Genomic DNA, 8,728 nt, shown 5'->3' with positions numbered 1-8,728 from the left:
ATCACAAACAACTCATTCTCATCTGACGTCAGAGACCTTGGAGCATGGCTTGATAATCATCTAAACCTAAAAAAGTTCGTAAACAATACCACAAAGGACTGCTTTTACAAACTGCAAGTCCTCAAAAAACTTAAACCCCTCCTTCACTTCTCCGACTTCAGGCTAGTACTACAATCCATCATTCTTTCTAAGCTCGACTATTGCAACTCCCTGCTACTAGGTATACCCGCCAACACTATCAAACCATTACAGATGGTTCAGAATTCAGCGGCTAGAATTCTAACTAGCACTAACAAAAAAGACCATATCACCCCAATCCTTCGGAACTTACATTGGCTCCCCATTAAACAAAGGATACTCTATAAGGTACTCATTATCATCCACAAAGCGACAAACTAGCTCCCATCACATTAAGCTCTCAACTACAACTACACACTTCCTCCAGTCCAATCAGAAGCGCATACAGAGGAACACTGCATGCTCCGCAATTAAAATCATCATTGAGCAAACGAGCGCTATCTTCAGCAGGCCCACACCAGTGGAACACGCTTCCCCCAGATCTTAGACTAGAACCCAGTCATCAAGAATTCAAAAAAAGACTGAAGACATTTCTCTTCCAACAAGCTTTCCCAGACGCTTAAGTGACAGACAGACTCCCTAATTACTAAGTATCCCCCAATTATGGACACTGTATCAAGTACTACTTTTAAGAATCTGCAACTGGACAATTATCTTTGAGCTCAAAAATTCACTTTATTTCATATATATATTTGGCATTGCTTATATTTATATTTATTGCTACGTTAAATAGTTAAACTTCTTATATAAAATATTATATTTCTTTATTTATTACCAGTTAAACTATTATTACTTTATTTAGCACTATGTTAAATTGTCAACCAGTTATACTGTTCCATATGTTCTACGGTTCCATGTAAAGCTCCGCTCTCTGTTGAGCAGTTCTTCGTTTTATGTAAACCGGAGTGATTTGTAGTCCCTACAAGAACTTCGGTATATAAAAATTAAAAATAAATAAATAAATAAATAACTGCTATTAATCAAGTTGACTTAGGGAATGGCCTCCGCTATTACTAGCATCTTCTTAGTGTTTGGGTACTTGCCAAGTTCTTGTAGCCTGGTTTGGCCACTGTTGGAAACAGGATGATGGGCTTGATGGATCCTTGGTCTGACCCAGTATGTTGATGTCTGGACCTTTCCAGACAATGGTACAGTCTGTCTGCAGTGATGCAATTTTTTTTTTTTTCCAGGCAGCAGAGCAGGGGGACCAGACTCCCGGAAAGAGGCAAAGAAAAGGGGACAGTCCGGCCAAAAAGCAGACATTGGGACACCCTACTAGTGAATGGTATTTGCCAAATCGCCACAACCTGTCCTGAGTTCTGTTGCATGGTCTTAGCTCCTCCTGGTGGTGGCTGCTGCGGCGGAATATTGCTAATTGGTGCCATTTTGAAATTGACACAAGATCTTGCAGGAAGAACGCCTCTAGACTCATGCCCTGAAGGGAACTGCTGTGCCCTGGGTGAGGGGTTATACGAGTGGAGAGATTTTTAACATTGAGAGGCGGTGAGTGATGTTCTGGAGCAAGGGGGAGGGATTGTTTTTTAATGGGGGTGGAGGGTCACAGGAAGGGAGGGGGGGGTGGTCCACGTACTTAGTCTGCATCAAGGAACTGGATCTTCCGGGATTTTTCAGTGTAGCAATTGTGTTTTCTTATTCTGAGCCACTTTCACATTTTTAAAACAGGCCAGATGTGTGATTAGCATCCCATTTACTTTATCGATTGAAGCTTGAATTTCAGTCTTTCTTCTTGAATCACTGAGACACAACCTTTTGATACCTCTCAAGCAATTTCCTTTCACTGCTTTCTCTGATCTGACGCATTCTTGGTCTCCAAGGAATAAAGTCCTGGAGCTACTTTAGTGTACTTTGTCTCGGAATAATTCACTTTAACCCTTTCTAAGTTTTAAATCACATCCAGATCCCGAACATGTGTGGGCTACTTCAGCCTTAGCAAATCTCCAGGAGGATCCTGTTTTACTCACACTCCTAGCTGTAAGCATGTGGGCTGTCTTCCCTAGGAGCCAGTGGCAGCCCACTAAGGAGCTATTCGGTTGCTCCATGCTGTACGTCTTGCTCCTTTTTTCTTAAGCAAGCTCCCTGTAATGCTGCTTCCCCTTGTCTTGCCTTCTCTGAGAAGAGACAACAAGAATCTGCTAGAATCCTAGATCCTTCTTACAGAATGCCCAGATCTGATGACGAGAGGAGAACTCTTGAAAATGTGTCCTAGATGTATTCAGCCCAATAAAAAGGTACTTGTTGACCCTTAATTCCGCGCATCCAAGTGGTCTAAGACAGCAACCACAATTTTTGCTCCGTAATTGATAAGGGGAAAAAAAGTGAAATTTTACTACAAAATTACAGACTTTTGAACCAACCCTGGGAATTTTGCTTGGTGGTAAAAAAAAAAACAAAACAACAGACTCTTAGCTAAGCCTCTATTTGTTCCAATCCTACTATTAGTCCTGAGGAAATAGCAAATTATTTTGCATCTTAGGATAATGCACTGCACTCATCTTTTGGGTCCTACCGATTCAACGGGATTGAAGTACTCCATCATGCCCGCCCAGCATATGTCAAACGCTTTGTATCCCGTTAATGAAAAGGAAGTTCTGGAGTTGGTTCTCCAATTAAACATTGCTCAGAATTTATTAAATTCCTGCCCTTCGTGGGCAGGCGCAACCACAGACAGCAAATTGTCCAAAACATTGAGAGCTACTTTGAATGCCTCCTTGATGGAGTGGGACCTTTACCTTCATCGCCCAAAAAAGGCAATAGACCCGCTGCTGCTGAAAAATATCTACTTAAAATACCTTGAATCCCGGCAATCGCCGCTCAATATCGAGCGTTCCTTGTTTGGTGGAAAATAGGGGAGGCAGTTCTAACCACTTTTTCAAGTGTCTTTGGAGGATCATTTTAATGTGCATCCATCCTAATCAGCGTCCCACAGGGGGGGGTACAGGATGGAGAGCCTGTTCATCTCCCTGCTGGGCTCCTTGCCTCAGGGAATGGATGAAGGGGAGTGTTTTTTATATCTCTCTCTTCTGCAGGTGATACCCTTAGCCCCCCTCCTTCACCAGCTGAGAATCCTGGACAGTTTTAATTCTTTTCTAGCTGACGGTTTTGAAGACTTCAGACTTGGCAACGACCTCTCCAGCAGGAGACTGCTTCCTGCTGGCGATCCACCCTTTTTTTTTCCTATTTCCAGCCAGTTGGGACAGTTTTCTCCCCTCTGAGAATCATCTACAGAATTTTTGCAGATAGCTTTACTGCTCCGGGCTGACTGGGGGTAAATGTGTCTTGCCTTGTTAGACTGTGTGCGTACATTTGAAAACCTGGCTGAAAAAGCACAGGCTGTCTACATTTGAGAAAGCAGAGATCCCGTGGACGAGCCGTATGCCTCCCCCTGATGCATCTCTCTCATGAAAATTGGGATGAACTTCTATTGCCCCCAGAAGGAGATGAAGACTGTGTCACTTTTGATCCATGATTATCACTGAAGCTTGCCTGGCATTTTATAAACGTTGCCTCCTCCAGAGACTGAAATATCGCCTTCCATCTCCTGAACTGAGGTCTGTGATGCAGCAGTGGCCTTGATTATTGCAATTCGCCTTTATTAAGGTAAATCTAATTCCTCCACAGAAGTCCTTCACCTTGTCCAGAACTTGGGCTGCCTGGGTTGCTGCGGGCTCTCCTTATCATATTCACATCGTGCTTGTGTTAGAAATCCCACCTTGGCTTCCTGTTGCTGAACTGTTAAAGTGCTTGCTTTAGTGTTTAGAGCTATTCCTGATTAGGCCCCAGAATACTTTTAAAACGGTGCTCGAAGGTTATGTTCTGGACATGCTGTTCGTTTGTCAGGGCAATCCCTTCTTTCTTTGCCATTTTGTAAATCAGCCCACCCAACAGGAACGTGCACAACGTTTTTTTTCTTTAGCTGGCCCAAAATAGTGGCCTGGGACCTCGGAGAAGTCTTTTGTGGAAAATGTTTTCTAGAGGCGTTTAACCACTAAATACGTTGGAATTCTTTAGACTTTAGCTGGCAGGAGAATGTAATGAGTTTGGATCATTAGCTCATTATTTATCATTTGATTCTTTGGGTCTTTTAATCAACTTTTCTATATTTGTTTTGTCATTGTCATCTTTTTTTCAGATGTTGTTTTAGGTGTAGCCCCATCCATAGGTGCAGTCTGTATATTGATGGATTCTCCTGCCATGAACAGACTTTGGAGGGGAGCTGGACCTAGTAGCACAGCCAACCCCCTTTACCTGTGAGCCAATTAACACATCAAGGTAAAACAATGCAGCTTTTATTATCTCAAGCAGCAGGGCTGCAGTGACCGAAATACACACAAAGAGTTAACTGGAAACAGACATGAATATAGACACACAATCAAACCAGTTTCCAGTGATGCTCTCCCCTAAGGCAATAAACTCCAGGCCAAAATCTGATTCCAGTGCATTGTATACTTTTGTTATTAATGACCTCCCCATAACTCTCGAGGGTATATTTTCACACTGATACACATGCATAAATATATACTGTTTCCCCCAGGGCCCTCTATTGCTATACTATACAGAGTCCCTTAACCCTTGGGGGAGATAGCAGCAGCCTAATGTGTCCTCAGCCTTCTGTTAACAAGAGACAATGAGGAAGCACACAGAGTTCAGCTGAGATATGCAACGCCCCCATCTGCCCCCCTGGGGAACGGTGATGGGACTAGAGATATAAGGGTTAAAATTAAACTCCAAGCTCTGTATTGCTTCTAACTGCACTCCCCAGGCTTACTCCTGGTGAAGGGGAATAACTCTACTTTTTCGTAGGGTGATGGATGTAACTGGAATATGGCCTGATGACTCACTGACTTCTGAAAGGACTGTGTGGAGACTCCTCCTCCCTGCGGATGTATGAGAATAGCCATGCTACCCAACAACTCCTCCAGGTGGCGCTCTTCCCTCTGAGCCTTTGTCCTCCGTGCACAGGCTGCAGCCAATAGCGCTCTGGTCACAGACTGCAGTGGTTCCCCAGCAAGCAGCAGCTGTCAGCAGAGGTGCAGGTGGATTTTAATTCTCACTGGTACCGTAGGGACTCCGCCCCCCTGAGAAGAGTGAATTGACCCTTATTTGCAGCCACTACCTATATGGAACTAAAGGTTAACAACAAAAAGACGCATAAAGTGCTAGCTTTATTATAGATTCTGTTCTGACCTGAGAAAGGGAATATTACTTCCCGAAAGGTTGTCAAAAAATATATTGTTAGTCCAATAAAAAGCTTTATTGGTTTCCTTACCTTTATTGTATTTCCATGTGTTCAAATTGACTTTTATTCCAACCACACTACTTTTACATCATTTACTGTTACTGTGTTACTACATTTACGTGGTGTTTGTCGTTCAGTTAGATCGCTTAGGATTATTATCAGATCTATTTACAACTGGCTAACAGGTGCACAGAAAGAGAAAGTTCGTGGCTGCCAAAGTGCCCAGGTCTTGGAGAGAGAGTTTAGGCCAGTCCTAGTTTTGAAAACCCCTGTCTTGATGCAACACTGATTTCAAAGAATATTTGCAGAGACTACAAATGCCAGAATGCATTAGATGCAAGTTGAAAAACTAGTCCCGGTCTAAACTCCCCGCGGGGATGGTCAGCTTCACCTTTCATTTTTACTCACAGTTCCAGACCCTCAGCAGCCCAGTGAGCTCTGATTTCTCAGTTCCACTTTCCAAATTTTGCACAGACTGCTTTGAAACCCCAGGACTGTGCTTGGGTTTTGTGCCACTTTTGGACTTGTGTTACTGTGGTGCAATATGCACTGGTGCTCCAGCTTCTGTTTGGGCTTTCAGCGTTTTGGAGTGAAGAGGTGATGTTTTTTTCTGACTTACTGGACTTTTGTGCAGAAGAAACCCTCACACTGGAAGCCTTCGGAGTTGGCCTATCACCTGAAGCAGGGTCAGAACAGTAATTTCCCTCACTGCTTCGCATCCCAACAATAATTACTCTACAGTTTATAGAGTAGATGAAGCTACAAACACCCGGGAGAAACTTTTTGTATTATACATAATAGTACAAAGGGCATATACACATTTGTAAGAGATAGCTTGTTGCTGAATGACGGCTCTTTTCCTTACTGAGGAAAAAAAAAACAGGTTTAAAGAATAAAAGCCAAGGCTTAAATGTAAATCATCCAGGCTTCTGAGGATGGAGTCATCATCCACAACTGCCTTGCTTTTCTACCCATGATTTCAGAACCCTTCCACATTTGGGCCGATTCAGTAAAATGCACGGGAGAGCCGGCGCTCCGAGGCGAGCGCCCGCTCCCCCAACGCGCGCCCAGGCCACTCTCCTGGGCGCGCGATTCTGTATGCAAATGAGGGCCCGCGCTAATAAGGAGGCGTTAGGGACACTAGTGTGTCCCTAGCACCTCCTTATTGGCAGAAGCGGTGGCTGTCAGCGGGTTTGACAGCCGACGCTCAATTTTACCGGCGTCGGTTGTTGAACCCGCTGACAGCCACGGATTCGGAAAACGGATGCCGGCAAAACTCAGCCTTTTCCAACCTGCGGGCAGATTTTTTGTTTTTAAAGATTTTTTATTTTTTTTTTATTTTGGGGGCCTCCGACTTAATATCGCTATGATATCAAGTCGGAGGGTGTACAGAAAAGCAGTTTTTTCTGCTTTTCTGTACACTTTCCCGGTGCTGGCTTGGCTGCACATTTTACTTTCTGTATCGCGTGGGACTAACTAATAGGCTCATTAACATGCATTTGCATGTTGAGGGTGCTATTAGTTTCGGGGGGGTTGGATGTGCGTTTTCCACGCGCTATTACCCCTTACTGTATAAGGGGTAATAATAGCGCGTGAAAAACGCACATCCAAACGGGGGCTAACGGTGGGCTCGGCCTGAGCACACCGTACTGAATCGGCCTGATTGAAAGTTATAGGGATAAACACTGGACCAGCTCTGAAAGTCTCTGAGATGGATCCTGCTATCCCATTTATAGAATAACACTGCACTCTGCCAAGTGAAAAAAAGTACATTACAGTGGATATATGAGCATATATTAAACCATTATACGCAAATTATAACAAACGAGCATATATTTTGCTATCAATTTTAAAAAATGTATGCGAGTAATTGTTATCCACATAAGTCCTACACTTTTATGTGCGCAAATGTATAGCATCTACATGGTTATACAGGTCTTGCTGGCAGTGCTTGTCTTCCTACTTGTGCCATATTTTGCAACTTCAGCTCCCGAGCTGACGTAAGTTGCGCACGCCGGCCAACTGCCAGCGCGTGAGTCTCCAGGACATCAGTAGCGCTGTCCCAGCCTCCCCCTGCCCCTTCCAAGAAGCCCAGCACTTGAGCACGTACTGGCTTTTACGTGCGTGGCCGGGCCTCTTGGAAAATTCGCCCGGCACATGCAAGGCCTGGCCACGCATGTAAAGGCCGGATTTAAACTGCCCGTTTCTGATAACACAAGGACTAGGGGACACTCCATGAAGTTAGCAAGTAGCACATTTAAAACTAATCTGAGAAAATTCTTTTTCACTCAACGCACAATAAAGCTCTGGAATTTGTTGCCAGAGGATGTGGTTAGTGCAGTTAGTGTAGCTGGGTTTAAAAGAGGTTTGGATAAGTTCCTGGAGGAGAAGTCTATTAACTGTTATTAATCAAACTGACTAAGGGGTAGACTTTTAAAGGGCTGTGCGTGTAAATCCTGGGCCTTGTGCACGTCAGGCGCTTTTTGAAAGGGGCCCGGCCATGCGCGTAAACCCCGGTATGCGCGTAAGTGCCAAACCTCTTTGAAGGGGTGGGCTGGGATAGCGCCATTGATCGCTCTGCCGGCGCGCACAACTTACTTCAGGTCGGGCCCTGAAGTAAGTTGGGAAAAAAAAAAAAAGCAAAAACTTAGGATATGGGGAGGAGAGGCGAAGGGAGGTTAGAGTAGAGGGTAGGTTCCCCATTGCCGCGTGAAAATTGCATTAGTCTCCCCCCCTTGCGCACACTGCCCGCATATGTGTGCGCAGCCCCCGGATTTTATAACATGCGTGAGCCGGCGCACGCATGTCTGCATGCTGGGAAGCACACGCACATGGACGCGCGCACCTTTGAAAATCTACCCTTTAGGGCATAGCCACTGCTATTACTGGCGTTAGTAGCAGAATCTGCTTAATGTTGGGTACTAGCCAGGTACTTGTAACCTGGATTGGCCCCTGTTATGAACAGGATGCTGACTCAACTGAAACTGGAGAAAATCACCAGGTTTGGATGGCTACACCCCTGAGTTCTACAAAATTCTAATGCCAAACATTGCAACCCCCCCTTGTTGAAATGTTATAATATTCTTTGGCAACAGGTGCACTTCCTGGCATTGCTAATCAAGCGTTAAGCACAGTTTTTACAAAGAAGGGGAAGGGCTTAACGAAGCTTGAAATTTTATAGGCCCCTTTCACTTATAAATGTAGACCTTAAGCTGCTGGGAAGGTCCAAAAAAAACAAACTGGAAACTGATCCAATATTGCAGTAGCGACCAAGACAAGAGGATCAGTGAACACCGGGAGTTCTTTATTGTTTCGTGCACACCAGGAGTTCTTTATTGTTTTTATTTATTTATTTTTATTTATTGGTTTTTATTTATTTATTGTATTTTTATT

At 44.2% G+C, this 8,728-nt stretch overlaps 1 long non-coding RNA gene across 1 annotated transcript; it reads left to right on the top strand.

The window, feature by feature from the left end:
- Positions 1-1,128: 1,128 nt before the first annotated feature.
- On the top strand, positions 1,129-5,290 carry LOC115091837. Its single transcript, XR_003856828.1, has 3 exons — positions 1,129-1,581; positions 4,229-4,368; positions 4,900-5,290. It is a non-coding gene; the product is annotated as an uncharacterized LOC115091837 (long non-coding RNA).
- Positions 5,291-8,728: the final 3,438 nt, after the last annotated feature.

This window comes from Rhinatrema bivittatum, chromosome 5 (assembly GCF_901001135.1).
Source record: "Rhinatrema bivittatum chromosome 5, aRhiBiv1.1, whole genome shotgun sequence".
Taxonomy (NCBI): Eukaryota; Metazoa; Chordata; class Amphibia; order Gymnophiona; family Rhinatrematidae; genus Rhinatrema; species Rhinatrema bivittatum.
Note: the sequence above shows the minus strand (reverse complement) of the source record. Positions and strands in the feature narration are given on the sequence as shown.